The sequence below is a fragment of the Sciurus vulgaris genome (assembly GCF_902686455.1).
Source record: "Sciurus vulgaris genome assembly, contig: HiC_scaffold_611_arrow_ctg1, whole genome shotgun sequence".
NCBI lineage: Eukaryota > Metazoa > Chordata > Mammalia > Rodentia > Sciuridae > Sciurus > Sciurus vulgaris.
The window spans coordinates 1,442,566-1,464,691 of record NW_027632409.1 but is presented as its reverse complement, the minus strand read 5'-3'; the positions used below and the strand labels follow the sequence as shown (position 1 = coordinate 1,464,691).

Genomic DNA, 22,126 nt, shown 5'->3' with positions numbered 1-22,126 from the left:
TCTTCCAATGAAAAGAATAGTTGAACAGAGCAATTTTTAAAATGATAAACAAAAAACACAATACAAGGAAGATTTTCTGAAAGTAGACATTGCAATTGATGGATTTTCACTATTCATATTATGATTATGCCCTCACTAAACTTATAAAAGTAATCTCCTTTCAAAATAACAAACCTCTTCCACATATGCTATTAATCCTGGCAAAGGAAACAAAATACATTTGGTCTACAACAAATTTTAAGTGATGTTGGCAGATTACCTGTTGTGATCTTTGCAATGGTAGGCTGGAATCCTTAGTGGGACAACTGACAGAGCTGAGAAATTTATGCACACATTCATTCATGTGCATTAATTTTTCATTCATCTATAATTATTATAGCAGTGTACAGCAGATAATAAATAATTCCAAATAAGGAGAAAAGGCAGTAGGCTTTCTGGAAGAGGTAGGCTTTTGATCTGAGATATAGTTTATAAAGTGAGAGATGCCAAAGACACTGTGCTAAGTTTTGAATGTCAAGAATCCAGATTTACAAATAAAGTGAAATGTCTTTATCAATTGGATAATTTGGCATTTTGAGCTTACACGTCTGTTCCATTTCTATTTTTTAAATAATTTTTTATCAAATTTGAAATGCACCCAGCAGGTACAAATACATGTTGAAACCCAGTAGAGCTAGTTTAAATTTGCATTTGAGACTGTGTGCTCAAATTTTTAATTTGACAAATCTAAGCCAGCAAATATCTGCAATGCTCTGATCAGGGACTGCAAGAGATATGCAACATGTGAATTAACAGGAGAGTAAAGTGTGCAGGGACTGAGTGGTCCTTTGCATCCAGGAACTGGACAGATTCTGTGGAAGAAGTGATGCCTGAATTGAGTTGGGCGAAGGGACAGGATTTTGATAGAGAACAAAGCATATTTTAGAACTTAATAGATCTACCTAGTTTGGATAGGTAAAGCATATTCAGAAAGAGACCTGTGATAGATTAATTCTGAAAAGGAGGTGTGGACCTTGAAGAGTTCCACCTTAATATGTTGTTATACCTCAAAAGTGATATCCATGTGAAGGAAGAACTCAGTAGAAGTGGAAGGAACAAGAAGATGAAAGAAAATTTTTATACTACTTCAAATACTGAAGGGAGAGTATACATAGGAAACAATTTGGAAGACATTTCAGAGGCAAGATTGAGAAGAACTTCAGCTTGGTTTGAGAAGTAAGTAGGTAGGAAAAATGTGGAAGAGGCAAACTGACTGACTATGAAACTGGCAATATTTTAGTAACAATATCTAATGTGAATTGAAGGCTTCCTGTGTGCCAGTCTGGGTCGCTCATCATAGCTTTTCATTTAATGCTATCAGTAGTTCTATTTTAAAGTTGACAAAACTAAGGCACAGAGATATTGCCAGTTTACCCAAGATCACACACTATTAAGTGTCAGAGCCTGATTAAAATTTAGTTTGCTGATTATTTCAATAGATGCAGAAAAAGCATTTGATAAAATACAGCATCCCTTCATGCTCAAAACACTACAAAAAATAGGGATAGTGGGAACATTCCTTAACATTTTGAAGGCTATCTATGTTAAGTCCATGTCTAATATCATTCTAAATGGTGTAAAACTGAAAGCATTCCTCCTAAAAACTGGAACAAGGCAGGGATGCCCATTTCACCAGTTCTATTCAACATTGTCCTTGAAACTCTAGCCAGAGCACTTAGACAGACCAAAGTGATTAAAGAGATATGAATAGGAAAAGAAGAACTCAAACTATCCCTATTTGCTGATGATATGATTATATACTTAGAGAAACCAGGAAATTCCACCAGAAAACTTTTAGAACTCATAGGTGAATTCATTAAATAGCAGGTTACAAGATCAATGCTTATAAATTTAATGCATTTTTATACATAAGTGATGAATCTTTGGAGAAAAATTAGGAAAACTACCCCATTCACAATAGCTTCAAAAAAAAAATACTTGGGAATCAATCTAACAAAAGACATGAATGACCTCTACAATGAGAATTACAGAACACTAAAGAAGAAAAAATAAGGTAACCATAGAAGATGGAAAGATCTCCCATATACTTGGATAGGCAGAATTAATATTGTCAAAATGGCCACACTACCAAAAATGCTATACAGATTCAATGCAATTCCATATAAAATCCCAATGATGTAACTTACAGAAATAGAGAAAGCAATCATTAAATTCATTTGGAAGAATAAGAAACCCGGAATAGCTAAAGCAATCCTTCACTGGAAAAATGAAGCTGAGGGTATTGCAATACCAGAACTTCAAACTACAAAGCAACAGTAAAAAAATGGCATGGTATTGGTACCAAAATAGACAGGAAGATCAAAGGTACAGAATAGAACACACAGACACAAACCCAAATAAATATAATTTTCTCATATTAGATAAAGGTGCCAAAAATATGCAATGGAGAAAAGATAGCCTCTTCAACAAATGGTGCTGGGAAAATTGGAAATTCATATGCAACAGAATGAAACTAAATCCATATCTCTCACCATGCATGAAACTCAATTCAAAAAGCATTAAGAACCTCGGAATCAGACCAGAGACCCTGCAGATTATAGATGAAAAAGTAGGTCCAGGTATTCAACATGTCAGCCTAGTACCCTATTTCCTCAACAGGCCTCCATAGCACAAGAAATAAAAGCAAGAATCAATAACTTGGATTGATTCAAACTGAAAATCTTTCTCTCAGCAAAGGAAATTATCAGCAATGCGAAGGAAGAGCCTCCAGAGTGGGAGAAAATATTTGCCAATCATAATTCAGATAGAGCACTAATCTCCAGAATTTATAAAGAACTGAACAAACTCTACACCAAGAATACAAATAACCCAATCAACAAATGGGCAAGGGAAATTAACAGACACTTCAAAAAAGAAGAACTACATGCAATCAACAAGCATATGAAAAGATGTTCCACATCTCTAGTAATCAGAGAAATGCAAATCAAAACCACCCTAAGATTCCATCTCACCCCAATTAGAATGGCAATTATCAAGAATACAAGCAACAATAAGTGTTGGTGAGGATGTGGGGAAAAAGGTACACTCATACATTGCTGGTGGGGCTGCAAATTAGTGCAGTCATTCTCGAAAGCAGTGTAGAGATTCCTTAGAATAGAACCACCATTTGATCCAGCTATCCCAGTCTTTATTCTATACCCAAAGGAGTTAAAATCAGCATACTACAGAGATAGAGCCACATCAATGTTCATAGCTGCTCAATTCACAATAGCCAGATTGTGGAACAAACCTAGATGCCCTTCAATTGATGAATGGATAAAGAAACTGTGTTATGTATATACAATGGAATATTACTCCTCCATAAAGAATGATAACATTATGGCAATTTACAGGCAAATGGATGCAATTGAAGAATATCATGCTAAGTGAGATAAGCAAATCTCAAAACAACAAAGGTCGAATGATCTCTCTGATAAGCGGATGATGACACATAATGGGCGTGGGAGGGGTTAGTGTTAGGGTCAGGGTTAGGGTTAGGGAGGGGGAAAAGAATGGAGTAAAGAAGGACTATATAGAGGGAAAAGAGGGGTGGGAGGGGTGGGGGAAAGGAACAAAATAACAGAATGATTCAAACATTATGCTATGTAAATTTATGATTACACAAATGGTATACCTTTACTCCATGTACAAACAGAGAAACAACATGTATCCCTTTGTTTCCAATAATAAAAAAAAAAGAAAAAAAATGTTTGCATTCCCAACCACTACTCTCACCGACTTAGAGTACCAGAGAAGAACAGCTCTTATGGAAAAGAAGCACTGACTGGGGAAGTCGAAAATGAAAACAGTTGTCAGGTCTAGGTATGGCTATGGAGAAAAGTAGCCTGAGGACAGAAGTCTGGCCTATGCTTCAATGTAAAAAGGACTGCAATTCCCCTCCCCTCCCTCCTATCCCCCACTCCCCCACACAACACACTGCCCTCAGTCAGGAACTGATCTGCCTTTCTATCAAGTGCATTTTCCTATTGGTTTATTAAAGTTGCCACAGGTTATCTCAGGCCAATAATCCCAAACATGCTTCTGATTCTACAGGGTTGATTTGACCATTTGCACTCTATAGATCAGACACTGAAGGACAGGAAATGGGAGGAAATTATGTCCAGGGACAAATGGGGTCTGATCTGGAGCACTAGGCTCCAGCTTCTTGGGACATCTGCCAGACATATGTCCCCAACATTAGTTACTTCCTGGACCATCTGTTGGATGTCTTATATTCAATATAATTTGTAATTTTATTACTCCCATTTCTATTAAATACTCATTATGTGAAGGAAAAATGGGGGGGTGTGTAGTAAAGAGTCCATAAAAAGAACTAGGAAACAATACCAGTGAAGCCGAGCTAATTGAGAACTGTGAAAATTGAGTGTACACAAATAAAGAGTTAGGGGCAGAAGTCAATGATCTCTTTAAAACAACAGACAAGACTAATAAAACCAGAAGGGATTCATTTTTAAAAAATAATTTTTAGATGTTGATGGACCTTTATTTTATTCATTTATTTATATGTGGTGCTGAGAATCAAACCCAGTGCCTCACACATGCTATTCAAGTGCTCTACCACAGAGCTACAACCCTAACCCTAGAAAGAAAATTCTATTGAAAATATCAACAAGTTTGACAAAAACCCTGAACATAATATCAAAAATCTTCTAGCAATAAAAATTCAAGGCATGCTTTCCTCCATTGCTCACTCCAAGACAATGTAATAGTGGTTAGGAGCATAAATAAAAGACTATAAACTATATGTGAAGAATTTGAAAACACAGTTGAGGTAGAAAACACCTGAGAAAAAATTAAAATTTGAAAGCACCATAAAAGAAAAAGAACCTTGAATATATGAATAACCACTGAATAAATTGAACCAGTAATTAAGACAGCCCATAACCCCTGCAAAGTAAGAAGTTGGGCAATTGAGTACAGATAAATGCTAGTCAGAGCTTAAAATTAGGTATTGCTGCCTATTAGCTGTGACCTTTATGTAATCATAACTTTAACTCTCTGCTCATTTGTAGCCCCTAGATATCAATTGAAATGACAGCCCTTGATAAGCAAGAAAGCACAGATATAATTTACTGAAATAGTCTGAAAAGTACAAAAATATATTTACTTGTTCTACAGATACTTACTGTAATTTTAACAGGTGCCAGACTTTTTTGCTTGATATTTTGTGCTGAAATTTAATATTTAAACTTACTCTGAACTAAATAGGACTTAAGCTACAAGACAGGAGAGGAAACCATTTTGACACATATGATCCTAGGCAATAAAACATCTAGGTGCAGACAGTCAGGTATTAACTGACTTTTCTTCAGTTTGTTCAGTTGGAAGCAGAGATGATGGATTTGCTTCAGACCTGACACTTGTCACTAAAATTTATACCTTTTTATTTTGCTATTTATCATCTTATTTGCTAACAATACAGAAATGAACTGTACACTATGTGTTTTTTTCTTATGAGTCATCTATCTAAAAAGTTTGATATTATTTTTCAGTGATAAATTTTTTTCAGGAGCTGAGGTTTAGAGTTCAGTTGTAGAGGGCTTGTGTAGCATGTGTGGGACACTGGATTCAATTCTCAGTACCACACATAAAAAAAAAGGTCCATTGACAACTAAAACAAAAAATAAACTGTGCACAATGAAACTCAATGCATTCTGCTGTCATGTGTAACTAAGTAGAACCAATAAAAAATATTTTAAAAATACATTTTCAACTCTCAAAGAGATATTTCTTCTAAATATAGTAATATAAACAATCCTCATTTTTAGTTTACTAAGAAACATCTTTGTAGTGCTCTGGAAAACTGATGACAAATTCCAAAATATACTATTAGAAATTATGGATTTATAAAGGGTCTGATTTAAGTTTTTCCCTCAATATTTAAAGCAAATCAGCATTCCTAGATAGCCTAGAACCTTTTAAAAACAGTATTTGAATATGCTTTAGTAACATCTAAATTATGTACTTTTTTCTAGTAGCCTGTCATATTGAACAATTAAGTTCATTATATGGGCTTTGTTCTTCTTTGCTCTAGGTAATTTTGTAATTGTCATCTGTAAATCATTCCATAAAATGGATTGGCAATTGATTCATTACAGGGTTGATGAGAGAGCAAATCTACTATGGTCTGTTTAGGAATGTAAGGAACCCCATTTTTCACAGGGGACTTGTAATAATTATTTTATTTTTTTGCCCCCTGCAGTTCCCCACACTGCTTAATAGTCAAAAGTCAGTGCTAATCATGTCTGGACAGAGTTGCTTCACCAGTGCTGCTTTATTTGAGCTCTCAGAAATTCTCATGCAGTCTGGCTGAATTTAAAAGCTCTTTAACTGATCAAGTTTGTCCCCCTTGGCTAGTTTACCAGTGTCAAAAGAACATTGTGAACTAATCTATCCATTTGGTTTGCACTTTTTATAACATGGATAGCCTACTTTTATGTTGGCATTTTTAAAAACTATTTTTATATATCCAGGTATATATGATAATCCATTTTGCATTAAGTGAATTTTAATTATTTGTTTTTATATGCTTTTAGCTCTTAAGCACTGAGCAATGTTGACAGTGAAGAAATTTTCTTAATGTTTTCAGTGGAACTAAGGATGTGAACATTTTATCTCTTTAATTCTGCATATGCTGAGCTGTGCTTGTATACACACTATAACCAGCTGTGCCTTCCTTTGCATTCAGTTTTATGTAAAAGATTTGTGTACATTTAGAAATTAGAGAAAATATTTGAAAGACAAAAATTAGTACCAAAGAACTCTCTAGTAAAATTTCATTACTTTTTCAATAGGCAAAATATGAAATAATATTTATATCACTTTTCCCTTTTACTTTTGAATTATATAAGAATTGCCTTAGAATCTCTTTTTAATTAAAATTATGTAAGTCTAATATCCAAGTAACATTTTTGTAAGAGTAAACTGAGCCATATTTAGACAATAAACATTCATAAAATAAAATGTTCTGAAGAGCATTTTCTAAACTTTGAAGCCACTTAGATATTCATATATTTTCTTCACCCTAATAAAAATCTGTAATTGATAGTCACCGTTCCATAGCATCCAGACTTCTATATTTTCTAGTTGAGCATATTATTTCAAGATTAGCCCTGATTCTTTCTATAGAAAAATCACAACCACCTGATATATTTACTGTCACAATAGAAGTTGAGTTTCTCTAAATACCTGCAACCATAACTAACATGTAGAAATCTAATATTTTGAAAGCTCACTGGTGATGAACTTGAAACATCAAAGAAGTGATTTTGTAGCCCTTTTGTGAAGATAGTCACAATATTTGATGGATCAAAAAATGTACTATACTTCAAATATCGAACTAGGCAATGAAGGCATTGCTTGTGGAAACTGAGACGTGATAAATTGCTTTATATTTTACTAAATTGTTGGTAACATTGGAAGAAAACCTGGCAAAAATTCTTCAGGAATCACATCACTGTGGAACTACCTGGAAATACAACAAAGAGATTCTTTTGTGTAGTATAGATTAGAACAGTGATAAAACATTTTCTGTTCTGATAAAAAAAAAAAAATGAGGTACCATGACAGTGGCACCAAACCTATACAAGGATCAGGAATGTTCCAAAGTAGATAAATGAGCTAGAAAGTGCCCTTTGAAGATTAGTTTAACTGTAATCTTTGACTTCAAAGTAACACAAATCAACTTAAAATGTAATAAAGTTTGTCCCCATGCACTAGTTTAACTGTGTCAAAAGGACATTATGAAATCATCTGTCCATTTAGTTTGCACTTTTTTATAACATGGATAGTCTACATTTATTAAATAGCTGATCCAAACCAGGCATTAAATGGCAGGGGTTATGAAAAGGCTAAAAAGTGAACTTTGAGAAAACATATTATTTAAATTTTCAAAAACTAAAATTAGGTTTAGTTAGAAATTTAGATTTTCTAACTAGTCAAACTTCTCTCTCTTGTGTGGAGACACAGGATTTTAGGGAAAAAAAATCAACAACTCCAGTAAGCTGTAAAATGTAAAGTAATGGGACTGGCTCCAAAATCCACAAACAGACACTACTGGTACTCCGTGGGGACGCCTGGCTCTCCTTGCAGTGCTTGACAGAGTTCCACTCAAGGATGATTGCAGAGACTCATCCTAAAAGGACTGCATGCCAGATGTATGCCTCCCTAGCTTGGATGTTATTCTGGGGAGTTTTCCTAATAATATATTACTCACTTCAGTCTGGGGATCTTGCTAGAGGTGATGTGAATAATTCTACAAATTTCCAGAAAAACATCATGGAGACAAAACACATGTTGAAACCATGTGATGCTAACCTCACTACAGAAGAATGTTTTTATTATGTTAAAAACCAAACACTGCATTTACTGGCACAGCCATAACCTGTTGGGGCACAGAAACTTATAGATAACAATGTTTCCCCAAGTTCTAAGCACAAAGCACCTCCCACAGTAGCTACTAGATATGGTCCAGCTTATTTTATCAATGGCAAAGCCCTGATACTCCCTAAAGGCAATCCCTTAGAGAAGGTAGATATAGATCTCCCCCTGTCTCCTACAGGGTGGTTTAATCCAGATGATGGTTTTTGTTTATGTGTGGTCGTAAGGTAGAAGAATAAGGTTTCACACCATTCCTTCCTTCCTACAAAGAATAGGTCACCCCTATAATAAACATTGGTACACAATGCCCTGTTCTGGAAAAAAGAGCTACATAAGATAATGTAATCTATTCAGTAAAAATACTTGGCCATGAGAACCACTGCGACCGCTGCCCTCCTGTAGCCCTTAACTCAGCAATTTAGATATTAACCAGATGGACCTAGTAGAGAGGGTCACATGACATTATCCGTCTATCGCTTTACCGCAAAAATAATAAAAATAGTCTTAGGTCATATAGAGTTTAGATATTAAGGAAATAAACATTGTATTAGCTCATTGATGTAATTAGATATGCTTAAAACAATTGTGATTAAGTAAGGATGATCTGTAAGGTTACTGTTTTCTCATAATCTTTCAGTAAATACAATTTCTGCCTACGCTTTGGAAACTTCTTTGATTTTATTAATCATAAGCCTGTCATCATAGCCTGAAGAAAAATGTATATAAACCCAGCCTTCCCCAGAATAAAGTGGGATTGATTGTACCAGAACTAGAGTCTGTGTCTTTCATTCTCCATCCATCACTGATGCTGTCTCTCAGTGCCCCATTTACCAGTGTGGAACCCATGGACTCCTGCTAGGGCTGGACCCCGGCAGTACTCCTTCATAGGTTAAGTCTTTAATAAAATAAAAGGAGCTGTTTCAGGGAATTGGCAATTTTTTAAAGTGACATGTGTGAGCTAGAAGCTAAAAGGAGCCTTTGAGAATGCTTCCTTCTGCCTGTTTCTTGATCAGGACAGGTTTTCAGAAGAAACTGGGAGTTGCCAGTGTCCACTGAACTCACTGAATGTAGAACAGTGATTGGTGTTCCAATTTAAGTTCTCCAAAGCATAGCTGTAATAACTACTTGTCCAAAACAGTTAGGAAAAAAATCTTTAAAATTTTAGGAAAAGGACTGGGGTTATAACTCAATGCATAACTAAGTGGGGAAGTAGAGCACTTCCTTAGCACCACAAATAAATAAATAAAAGAGAGGTCCATTGACAACTAAATATTTTTTTATTTTTTATTTTTTCAGGAAAAAATGCACCAAACACATTCACATTTCTTTTCTTTTTTTTTTTAAAGAAAATGACAAAGACCCAGTTTACCAGTTTTTTTAAACCTAAGCTTAACATTACATATTTAAACAATTGTCAAAACTTTATTAAGTTGCCAGCATTCATGCACAACTAGAAAACATCCTTAAATTTATATTAAACCAGAAATGTATTACCATTAATGCTTTAATATCTTTTATTACTAAATACTGGGGGGGGGGGACAAATTATTTCTACAGGAGATTCATCCTGGCAATGTTAGCTCACAGCAGGCTGACACTACTTGGCTCACATGTCAAATACAATGGAAAGCAGATCCATGATGGTGTTAGAATACAATCTTGTCCTAGCACTACTCAAAGTCAAGGCTCACCTTGGATTACGTTTAATAAAAAAACAAAGTGCATACAGAGATTACAACAATTTTAAAGACAAAAAAATGGTCCTATTGTGTGATCCCAACAATAAACTCAAAAGTCAATGACAAATAGGGGCTCCAATGAGCTATTTATAAATACTTTAGATGAGGTAAAATTATATTGAAAGTCAAGTTCCTCTGAAATCTTCAAAAAAAGTTTCTGTTTATCCTCAAATAGTGCTTGTTGAGAGATCCAAGACAGCGGACTAGAGGGAGGTTGCATTCCTTGTTGCTCCGTAATGCCGGATTCAAACAGAGGATATATGTTTCTCGGTGAGGTAGTTTTTGCTACTTATCGATCCCCTGGTGTTTACCCATTTGTCTGATGTGATGACGTGCAGTCTGTCATCATATCGATGCCTTTTTTGAGAGCAGATTGCTCACTGTCATGCGTCTATCATCCGCCATTTGCCTGCCTCTCGCCTGTCCATCACCTGCCTTACTCCTATCCATCACCCAGCACTCGAGGTTCACCTCCTGATCATCTGACAGCTGCTAGCAAACTGATTGCCAACTACCAGTGGAGAACCAGCTGCTTGCTGCTGCCTGGAAGTTCACTGTTACAGTATTGGCAGGTTTGACTACACGTGGCTGCCGCCATTTTGAGACAACAGCCAGGCCCCATAGGACACATGGCCGGACTGACTGAGCCCCATCTCCAGGATCCCTCAGTCTGACTGATCACTCCCTGCCTCTGGGGCCGTCACATCGACTGACTGCTCCCTTCTGCAGGACCCCCAGAACAACTGACTGTACCCTATCACCGGGACCCCAGACGGACTGATTGCAATGGCCTCCAGGATCCCACAACCACAACAAACACATGGAAATTCCAGGACCCCTGCTGAACCAACTGCATCCCATCTCCAGGACCTCCAGTTGACCACGTCCACCCCTGAGCTGCAGCTCCCCATTTGCCAACACATTTCAAAGCCAGAGCAGACAACTTGGATAATCCTGGCTGCCTTAGCGCCTATCTTTGGGTGGGGCAAATCCCATCCTGAGATGCCTGTTGGAGGCTTGAAGCTCATTGTCAGGTACTTCTCATGCATCAGGCTACTGAACACTGGGAGATTTCATTAGTATATGACTGCTATACAGTAGATTTTCTTTTTTCTCCAGTTTAAAAAAATTTGTTTTTATTTCTTTACTTTTCTTGCTCTCTTTCCATTTTGTTTACCTGTTCCGTCAGAGTCTCTTTCTCCCTTTTTTGCATGCTAGCATCCGATTTCTTTTGATTACACTCTCACCCTTTCTATTTTCTAGAACTTCTGTATATTTTCTTATCCCATTAACAGCCACATTCTACATCCCTCTGCATCCTCTTTGTCCTCCAATAGGAACTGCAGACATTATTGCAAACCTGTTTGTTTTACCAAAGATAATATTTGAACTCACTTTGTTTATTATGAAATTTTGTTATTGTCCCCATAGGGGATATTTGATCTAGGATTGCATAGTTTCTGATTGGGGCACTGCTAGTATTGATCTCCCCTTAAAGAAAGGGTTTTGGAAACCTATAGGGCCATTATAGGCCTATAGGGGGAAATCTGAAATACTCCAGATCTGCACTGCTACAGGGGAAGATACATGAACAACATGAAAAAACAAGTGAAGAAAATGATCCAAACAAATATAGATTCTATAGTAATAGAATCCAATGATAGTATGTTAGAAGAAATGTCAGAAAAGGACCTCAGATTATACATGATTAAGATGATTCAAGAAGCAAATGATGAGATAAGAGAGCAAACGCAGGCAATGAATGATAATACCAATAAGCTGAAAGAGCAGCTGCAGGAAGCAAAATATCATTTCAACAAAGAGATAGAGACCCTCAAAAAAAAAAAAAAAAAAAAACCCAAACGGAAATCCTTGACAATAAACCAAATAAAAAACTCAATGGAAAGCATCACCAACAGACTAGACCACTTGGAAGACAGAACCTCAGACAATGAAGACAAAATATTTAATCTTGAAAATAAAGTTGCCCAAACAGAGAAGATAGTAAGAAATCATGAACAGAATCTCTAAGAACTATGGGACATCATGAAAAGACCAAATTTAGGAATGATTGGGATTGAGAAAGGCACAGAGATACAAACCAAAGGAATGAACAACCTATTCAATGAAATAATATCAGAAAATTTCCCAAATCTGAAGAAAGAAATGGAAAATCAAATACAAGAGGCTTAGACAACACCAAATGCACAGAATCACAACATATCCACACCAATACACATTATAATGAAAATGGCTAACATTCAAAATAAAGATAGGATTTTGAAGGCCACAAGAGAAAAGCATCAGATTACATATAGGTGGACCAGCAGACTTCTCAACCAAGACTCTAAAAGCTAGAAGGGCCTGGAACAATATATTTCAAGCTCTGAAAGTACATGGTTGCCAAACAAGAATCCTATACCCAGCAAAACTAACCTTCAGATTTGAAGATGAAATAAAATCCTTCCATGATAAACAAAAGTTAAAAGAATTTACAAATAGAAAGCCTGCATTAGAGAATGTTCTCAACAAAATATTCCATGAGGAGGAAATGAAAACAACAATGTAGTTCAGCAAATGGAGGAACTACCTTAGAGAAAAAACACTCAAAGGAAAAACCAAGACAACTTAAAACAAAAATAAGCCAAATGACTGGGAATACAAATTATTTTTCAATAATAACCCTGAACGTTAATGGACTAAACTCATCAATCAAAAGGCATAGATTGGCAGAATGGATTAAAAAGAAAGACCCAACAATATGCTGCCTGCAAGAGACTCACTTCATAGAAAAAGACATCCACAGACTAAAGGTGAAAGGATGAGAAAAAAGCCTACCATGCACATGGATTCAGTAAAAAAGTGGGGGTTTCTATCCTTATATCAGATAAAGTGGACTTCAATCCAAAGTTAGTCAGAAGGGAAAAAGAAGGACAATTCATACTGCTTAAGGGAACCATAAATCAGGAAGACATAATGATAGTAAATATTTATGCCCCAAACAGTGGTGCATCCCTGTACATCAAACAAATCTTTCTCAATTTCAGGAATCACATAGACCACAACACAATAATTCTGGGTGACTTTAACGCACTGCTGTCACCACTAGATAGATCTTCCAAACAAAATCCAACCAAAGAAACCATAGAACTCAATAACACAATCAATAAGCTAGACTTAATAGACATATATAGAACATTCCATCCATCAACGAGCAGATACACTTTCTTCTCAGCAGCACATGGAACCTTCTCAAAAATAGACCATATATTATGCCACAAAGCAGCCCTTTGGAAATGTAAAAAAATAGAGATACTGCCTTGTGTTCTATCAGATCATAATGGACTGTGAGTAGAACTCAATGAAAAAATAAAAAAAGGAAATTACTCCAACACTTGGAGACTAAATAATATGCTATTGAATGAAACATGGAAAACAAAAAACATCAGGGAGGAGATTAAAAAATTCTTAGAGGTCAATGAGAATGATGATGCAACATATCAAAATCTCCAGACACTATGAAAGCGGTACTAAGAGGAAAATTCATTGCATGGAGTGCATTCCAGAAAAGAATGAAAAGTCAACAACTAAATGACCTAACATTACAGCTCAAAGCCCTAGAAAAAGAAGAACAGAATAACAGCAAAAGTAGTACAAGACAGGAAATAATTAAAATCAGAGCTGAAATCAATGAAATTGAAACAAAAGAAACTATTCAAATAATTGACAAAACAAAAAGTTGGTTCTTTGAGAAAGTCAACTAAATAGATAAACCTTTAGCCACACTAACAAAGAGAAGGAGAGAGAAGACTCAAATTACCAAAATACGTAATGCAAAAGGAAATATCATGACAGACACCACTGAGATACAGAACATAATGAGAAGCTACTTTGAAAATCTGTATTCCAACAAAATAGAAAGTACCGAAGATATTGACAAATTTCTAGGGGCATATGCTCCTTCCAAACTGAACCAGGAGGACATACATGATATAAACAGATCAATATCAAGCAATGAAATAGAAGAAGCCATTAAAAATCTACCATCCAAGAAAAGTCCAGGACCAGATGGATTCTCAGCCCAGTTCTACAAGACCTTCAAAAAGAACTCATTCCAATACTTCTCAAAGTATTCCAGGGAATAGAAAAGGAGGGTACCCTACCAAACTCATTCTATGATGCTAATATCACCCTCATACCCAAACCAGGAAAAGACACAGCAAGGAAAGAAAATTTTAGACCATTATCCTTTATGCATATAGATGAAATGATCCTTAACAAAATATTGGCAAACCATATCCAAAAACAAATTAAGAAAATTGTGCACCACGATCAAGTGGGGTTCATCCCTGGAATACAAGGAAGGTTCAACATTCGTAAATCAATAAACGTAATCCATCATGTCAATAGAGTTAAGGATAAGAATCATATAGTTATTTCAAATGATGCAGAAAAGCGTTCAACAAAATACAACACCCCTTCATGCTCAAAACACTAGAAAAAATAGGGATAGTAGGAACATACCTGAATATTGTAAAGGCTATTTATGCTAAGCCCACAGCCAACCTCATTCTTAATGGAGAAAAACTGAAACCATGCCCTTTAAAAACGGGAACAAGACAGGGATGTCCTCTTTCACCACTTCTATTCAACATTGTCCTCGAAACTCTAGCCAGAGCCATTAGGAAGACTAAAGAAATTAAAAGGATAAGAATAGAAAAAGAGGAACTTAAGTTGTCACTATTTGCAGATGACTTGATTCTATATTTAGAATATCCAAAACCTCCTCCAGTAAACTTCTAGACCTCATCAAGGAATTCAGCAAAATAGCAGGTTATAAAAGCAACACGCATAAATCTGATGCATTTTTATATGCAAACGACAAAACGGCTGAAAGGGAAATGAGGAAAACAACTCCATTTCCAATAGCCCCAAAAAAATAAAATACTTGGGCATCCATATAACAAAAGAGGTAAAATATCTCTACAATCAAAACTACAAAACACTGAAGAAAGAAATTAAGGAAGACCTTAGAAAATGGAAAGATCTCCCATGTTCTTGGATAGGAAGAATTAATATTGTCAAAATGGCCATACTACCAAAAGTGCTATACAGATTCAATGCAATTCCAATTAAAATCCCAATGATATATCCTACAGAAATAGAGCAAGTAGTCATGAAATTCATCTGGAAGCATAAGAAACCCAGAATAGCTAAAGAGATCCTTAGCAGGAAGAATGAAACAGGGGGTATTGTGATACCAGAACTTAAACTATACTACAAAGCAATAGTAACAAAAACAGCATGGTATTGGCACGAAAATAGACAGGTAGATCAATGGTACAGAATAGAGGACATGGACACGAACCCAAATAAATACAATTTTCTAATACTAGAGAAAGGTGCCAAAAATATGCAATGGAGAAAAGATAGCCTCTTCAACAAATGGTGCTGGGAAAACTGGAAATATGCAAGAGAATGAAATTAAACCCCCATCTCTTACCCTGCACAAAACTCAGCTCACAATGGATCAAAGACCTTGAAATCAGACCACAGACCCTGCTTCTTATAGAAGAAAAAGTAGGACCAAATATTCATCTTGTTGGCTTAGGATCAGACTTCCTTAACAGGACTCCCATAGCACAAGAAATAAAAGCAAGAATCAAAAACTGGGATAGATTCAAACTAAATAGCTTTCTCTCAGCAAAGGAAACTATCAGCAATGTGAAGAGAGAGCCTACAGAGTTGGAGAATATCTTTGCCACTCATACTTCAGATAGAGCACTAATTTCCAGAATATATAAAGAAATGAAAAAACACTACACCAAGAATACAAATAACCCAATCAACAAATGGGCAAAGGAAATGAACAGACACTTCACCAAAGAAGATCTACAAGCAATCAAGAAACATGAAAAAATGTTCGACATCTTTAGTAATAAGAGAAACGCAAATCAAAACTACACTAAGATTCCATCTCACTCCAATTCGAATGGCAATTATCAAGAATATAAGCAACAATAGGTGTTGGAGAGGATGTGGGGAGAAAGGTACACTCATACATTGCTGGTGGGGTTGAAAATTAGTGCAGCCACTCTGGAAAGCAGTGTGAATATTCCTTAGAAAACTTGGAATGGACCTACCTTTTGACCCAGCTATCCCACTCCTCGGCCTATACCAAAAGGACTTAAAATCAGCATACTACAGAGATACAGCCACATCAATGTTCATAACTGCTCAATTCACAATAGCCAGACTATGGAACCAACCTAGATGTCCTTCAATTGATGAATGGATAAAGAAACTGTGGTATATATATATATATATATATATATATATATATATATATATATATACAATGGAATATTACTCAGCCATAAGGGATAATAAAATTATGGCATTTGCAGGCAAATGGATGAAATTGGAGAATGTCATGCTAAGTGAGATAAGCCAATCTCAAAAATTCAAAAGATGAATTATCTCACTGATAAGCAGATGATGACATTTAATGGGGGGTGGAAGGGGGGCAAGAATGGAGGAAGGAGGGATTGTATAGAGGGAAAAGAGAGGTGGGAGGGGTCAGGGGAAGGAAAAAATAATGGAATGCATCAAACATCAATACTCTATGTAAATGTATGAATATGCAAATGGTATGCTGTTACTCCATGTACAAACAGAAACAACATGTATCCCATTTGTTTACAATAATAAATAAATAAATAAATAAAATAGCGCTTGTTATTGTTTAACATTTCTGTTTAATGCGTGTGTTGAATTACTTGTTATTGAAGTGTAGCAGCTGCTCCTTACGATTTATTGTTAAGGACTTTAACTAGCCGTCTTCTTCAACGTCTACTCTTTCTTTACCATTCTCGACAATTTTCTTTGTAGTGATTTTTCTGCCATTTACTATTTTGGTAGAAGTTGATACAGATTTGAAATTACCCATCCCGCTGCCGCCAAATGATGTAGAAGAGAATGAAGAAAGCCACCATGATCTAGTGACCCAAATGAAGTAAATCCTGTATCAAATGAAGAAAATCCACCTCCAAATAATGGAAATGCACTGAAAGCAGAGAAAAATGAGTCTGTACCTCGGTTTCTGCTTCCTCGGGGATCCCTTCAGTGTCCAAAAAAGTCTTCAAATGGGTCATCAAAGAAGTCAAACGAAAACGGGTCCCTTCCACCAAAAAATTCCCTGAAGACGTCATCTGGATACTGGAACGTGAAGCCAAACTCAAAAAGACTGTCAAAATGACTTCCACCTCCACGATTTAAGCCTTCTTTGCCATACTTGTCATATATGTCCCGTTTTTTAGCATCTGATAACACCTCATAGGCCTCAGCTACTTGTTTGAATTTTCTCTCTGCTTCTTATTTATTCTCAGGATTTTTGTCTGGATGCCACTTTAGTGCCAGTTTCTGATATGCCTTTTTGATATCCTCGGGAGAGGCATGTCTCTGCATGCCTAGAACTTCATAGTAATCCACCATGTTTTAACAGATTGTTGGAACATGTCTGAGGATGGGTGGATGGGACGGGGCGGGACAGGGCAGGCCAGGCGGCTGTGTGCACATAGTCTGGCAGGGCTGTGATGATGGTGGTGGCAGCCTAAATATTTTTTTAAAAACTGTAGAATAAAAGAACACATTCAAAACATAAGATTCTTATAGAGAAACTAAAATAAGTCAATTGGCAAGAATTACAACTAAAAATTTAATATATTTTTAAAATTAAATGTTGATTCGAAATATTCAAATGAATAGGAATCTTATTCTTAGTATCTTTCTTCCTCAAAATACCTTAACTAAACTCTAGATTCACTTACTAGAAATGGGAAAATAAAATCTTTGATGTATCAAAATGCTCTATGCGGTGACAATAGTAGAAATGGAGAATAACTCTCAGAGCACTGCCTTATGTTATTGTGTGTTCCTAAAATAAGCACTTTAGTCAAAATAGGCTCCAAAGGGCCACAAACCCCCCACCTTCTTTTAATGTTTTCTTGATCAGTATTAAAGTTCTATGGTGAAGATTTTTAGGTCTATACAACCTGAACATTAGTCTCTGTGCATGTCTTTTCTGTGATTGCAAATCTTCATTCACTTTCACATTTGCATCATTTTTTACTGTGATATTATTTTTGTGCAATAAATACTTTATGATGAGAGATGTTTAGACATAGTATTTTGGTTCTATTCTATTTACTTGGAATGACCCAAACTTTACTTTTTCCATATGGAAACAAGTTTGGAAATGTATCTTATTACCTACCATTAAATATGAAACATCAAAAAACACTTTAAATACAGATATATAAAGAAGTACATATAATTATTTAGATTGAGTTTGAAAGAGTGGAAAGGATTTTACAAATGGTCCCTTGATCATTTGAATCTTAAATTCTATCAAATGCTCTGTACTGAGAAGGGAGAAATGATGAAGAAGAAAAAAACAGAATCATTGTTCTTCCTTTAGGCTACTTTTTTGATAGAGAAGAATGTGAACTTCCAGGTTTGGTGACAGAAGTTACTAGTCTAACCAATCTCATTTCCAGGCTGGCCTAGCTCTGGCTTTCATGAGTGAATTCAAAAATGTCTCCATCTGTCTGATACAGAAATACTGGTGTGCATGTAGGGGAGAAGAGGCAGGAGAAAATAATAGAAAAGTGGAGACCCAGACTGACAGGTTTAGTACCCTAGTGAGACAGAATTGGTCACAGAGAACTGTTAGTCACACAATTGTTAATGTATTCTTGTAAGTAGAGTAGAAAATCATTCAGTTTGTGAAGAAACAAACATTTGAAAAAAAAACTGTTACTGGTACCTCTTCTCAAGAAGGAAACAAATTTCTTTAGTCCGGTTTATACATAAAATAGTTTAACTCAAACAGATTTACAAAATGACATTTTATATTTAAATATGAACAGGCACTTCTCTCCCACATGCACACTCCCTTTCTTAACATTACCTGGAACTGTAGGACCCTATCCACAGGGTTGCCACTGGAGAACACACCATATTTACTACCCTCGCCCAGATGAGTCAGGTCCCTAAGACTATCTTTTATTTCACTAGATGACATAACTTCAGTAAGTGTCAGCAACTATTTATAAGCTACTTACCATGTATATGTGTTGTTCCAACCTTTTGTCAGAGCTTATTTTTTTCTGTCCTCTGAACAACCTTATGGGGAAACTACTATCATATAGTATTCTGTAGATGAAGAAATGGAGGCCCAGAGTGATTGCCTAACTGGTTCAAGGACACTGAGTTAGCTAGATTTCATAACCTGCATTTAATATAGATGCCATGATCTTAACCTGTATGTGCTTCAAGAGAATCTAAACTTACAACTTTCCTTAGTTCCTACAAAGTGCTATGTTATTATCCAGTCACCAGGCACATCTTCATGCTCATCTTTATGAGTTATCCAGGCATCTCAATTGCAGCAGAGCTAAGGTGGAAGCAGCCATTATTATTCCTATCCCAGTCCCTCCTATTTATCTCTCTGCCTACTCGTACAAATGTGCATCTATAACCTAGCCCATATATAGAGTGTCTGTATTAGTAATATGATTGTAAGTTTTTTCCAGTAAGTTAATTTTTCTACTTCTCTTAGAAACTGCCAATGAAAAGTCTTCCTCAACACAAAAGATCAAAAATTCACCCAGGCATTGTGATGCATGCCTATAATCCCAGCAGCTGGGGAGGCAGAGGCAGGAGGACAGTGAGTTTAAAGCCAGTCTCAGCAAAGCAAGGCACAAAGCAACTCAGTGAGACCCTGTCTTTAACAAAATAAAAAGTTAAAAAGATAAAAATTCAAGCAGCTTTATATTTACTAACTTAGTGATAGTCTTTCTATCTTAGTCTAATAGAATATTGGTGAGTTCAATGGATTTTCTAGATCAGTTATGGCATCTTTTGACTTCAGCTAAAAATCGTGATAACTGAGGGAAACTCCTATCTACCTAAACCCAGAATCTAAACTTAATGTTCGAAAATAAGTTCCAGTTGTGAACTGAAAAGGAAATAGGGGAAAATACTGTAATGTTCCTTGTGTCTACAGTAATACATTAAAAACTTTGAAGATTTCAAGTTTGCTACATATATTTGCTGATAAACATTACAAACAAACAAACACACACACACACACAGATTTCTCAGTAGCCCACTCATGAGCTTCTATTGCCTCTTGCCATTTTTAAATGGATGACCTTGATAATGAAAAATATAATCAATTAAAGAATATATGTTAGAAATTTAAGAAACAGAACCACTGATATTAGAATTTTAAAAAATTAAAAAATAAATGTGTTTTAAAACTACACAAAACAAAAATAACTTAAAAAACACAAAGCAGAGAATCAAAATAGTTTTACAAAAAAAAAAAACTAACTGAAAAACAAGGAAATATCAGAGGACTCAAAGTAAAAAAGCCATTTGAGAAAAATCAAATACCTAATTGGCAGAACTAAGTCCTTCCTTATCAGGAATTATTTTAATGTTAAATGTTCACAAGTCTAAAGTTAAAATGCAAACATTTGAAGAATGACTAAAAAATAGTACATCAATATACTATCCAAAAGAGACTTTTTTAGATATATACACACACACACACACACACTCAAAGAGGTTGAAAGTAAAAGAACAGATAAACATATACCAACCAAATAGTAACCAAAAGTGGAACAGGGTGGCCTTACTTTTGTTTGGAAAAAAATAGACTAAGAAAAATTACAAGAGATGGAGGACATTATATATAGATAAATGTTCACTTTATTAAGAAGATAGAGAACCACTATGATCATATATGCACCCAATATAAGAAGCAACGTAATACCTACTGTTTGATTTTATGACATATATGATTCATAATTTCTTATGGTCTTTACTGATAGAAAATGCTATCCTACCATTTCTGTTCATTGTATCAATCAACATTGTAGATATCACAATAGGAAATAAGTATATAATTTGATCCAATATATCCTATGCATAAGTTTTAGTTGTTATTTATTTCCCCCAATCTGTGAGGCACCCTAAGCCTACAGGATTCCTCAAAGTTTCTAGAGTAGAAGCCCTCCTTCTTCAGATCCATTTGAACAGGTGTGTGGACACATAAAAAATATTTGAAAGCAATGGAAGAAAACATCCAAAACAAAACTGCGTGATTCAATAATAGACTCCACTAACACTGAAAATGCAGAAATGTCAGGTGAGGAATTTAGGAAGTCCACAGATAAGATGATCTAAGAGGTAAAATATGATGGAAAGATTAAAACCACAGAGAAAATACAAGAAGTAAAAGATCACTTTATTATGGAGTCAGAGATTTTGAAGAAAAATTAACTGGTAATTCTTTTTTTTTTTTTTATGTGGTGTTTCAGATAAAACCCAGTGCCTCATGCATGCTAGGCAAGTGCTCTACAACTGAGTCACAACCCCAGCCCCAATTGATAATTCTTTAAATGGAAGAATCAATAAAACAAATTTGAAATTCAATGGAAAGCATTACCAAAAGACTAGATCATTTTAAAGATTTTAGGCAACAAAGGCAATATACATAATCTTAAAACTTAACTTAATCATGTAAAAGATGTTAAGAGACCATGAACAACATTTTCAAAAAATATGAGATGATATTACAAGATCAGATCTAGGATTTCCAGGGGCTCTGAGGTACAAATTAAAGAAATGCACATTAATTTCAATAAAATAATAATGGAAACACTTCTAAATCTTAAAAACGTTATGGAAAATCAAATACAGGAGTCAAACAGGGCTCCAAATATACAAAATTACAACAAACCCATTTCAAGGGACATGTATTAATCAGGGTTCCCTAGAGGAACAGAATCAAAAGGAAGTATGACTATAAAAGGGGATTTATTGGATTGGCTTACATGACTTGAAGCTGAATAGTCCACAATGGCTGTCTGCAGCAG

At 35.5% G+C, this 22,126-nt stretch overlaps 1 protein-coding gene and 1 pseudogene across 3 annotated transcripts in view; both read right to left on the bottom strand.

Moving 5' to 3' along the window:
• Positions 1 to 22,126, bottom strand: part of LOC306652826 (uncharacterized protein) — a 670,960-nt gene that overhangs the window by 437,499 nt on the left and 211,335 nt on the right. The window lies entirely within an intron of this gene.
• On the bottom strand, positions 16,954 to 17,672 carry LOC306652820 (dnaJ homolog subfamily B member 6-like; annotated as a pseudogene). The gene has a single exon. The product of its transcript is annotated as a dnaJ homolog subfamily B member 6-like (transcript).